This window comes from Aplysia californica, unplaced genomic scaffold (genome assembly GCF_000002075.1).
Source record: "Aplysia californica isolate F4 #8 unplaced genomic scaffold, AplCal3.0 scaffold00152, whole genome shotgun sequence".
Taxonomy (NCBI): Eukaryota; Metazoa; Mollusca; class Gastropoda; order Aplysiida; family Aplysiidae; genus Aplysia; species Aplysia californica.
This window is the reverse complement of record NW_004797422.1, coordinates 155,977-157,158: the sequence shown is the minus strand read 5'-3', so window position 1 is coordinate 157,158 and position 1,182 is coordinate 155,977.

The window sequence follows — 1,182 nt, the reverse complement described above, 5'->3', positions numbered from 1 at the left end:
AAGAAGAAGAAGAAGAAGAAGAAGAAGAAGAAGAAGAAGAAGAAGAAGAAGAAGAAGAAGAAGAAGAAGAAGAAGAAGAAGAAGAAGAAGAAGAAAAGGAGAAGGAGAAGAAGAAGACGTTTTGAGCATACTGTTTGAACATCCTCTCTCGGTTGCAGACCACTGTGACAGTTACTAACGGGGTCTAGTAACAGTCAGATTGTGAGTTCGCCCACAAACGTGTATGATAATATTAACCTAAACCGTGCACTCTGACATAACTTCCGTCCACACTTACAGAGGGCAACATTTGACTCTGTTAGGAGCCAAATAGAAGACAAGGGGGAAAAGGTGCCACGCGCACTCAACAATGGCGAGACTGGACCTTGTGTTTTCACCCTTATTTTGGCGCCCTTGACTTTCTATAGAACGCTAAGAGCGGCAGACTTGGCAGTGCACCATCTAGGAAATAAAATTATTATAGTGCAAGTCTATGGTTACGCCCGACACGAGCCCACTTAGTGATAGAGATGTAAAAAGAAAGGGGGGGGGGGGGGGCTATTGTTAGACGGCTCGACACAAGGGGATTTCTGACACCGCTGACTGAATATTACAGTGGGTGAGGTTTGAGAGGAGGAGGGAGAGAAGGAGGAGGGAAAAGGATGATAGGGAAGGATGAGGAGGTTAAGGGAGGAAGAGGAGAACGAGGGAGGAAGAGAAGAATGAGGGAAGAAGAGGAGGGAGAGGGAGAATGGGGGAGGAAGAGAAGAATGAGAATGAGTTGGGAGGATATGGGAAGAGATGGAGGAGGTAAAAAAAAATGAGGGTTGATAACGAAGCGTGGGAGGTGCATTCGGGAGGATGGGTGATGTTTCAGTAAGAGTTTTACGGAACTTGCAAGGCGACATGGTCATATAAGTGCAGAAGATTAGAGGTGTCACAAAAGTGTAACTAAACATAAAAGAGAAGGAAGAGAGAGGAAAGATAATAACGATAGATGTTTGATAGAAAAAAAGGAGTAAACCACACCAGAGCACCCGCCAACCACCCATTTGGACAGGCGAGCAAAAGGGGAGGAAGAAGAGGAGAAGGAGGATGAAGAGTGTGATTGGTTTGCAAAAGCAGGAGAAGAGTGGGAAAAGGAATGGATGGACGAAGAGTGAAAGGAGGAATAGGAGAAGGGGATTTTTCGGGTGTGGGGGG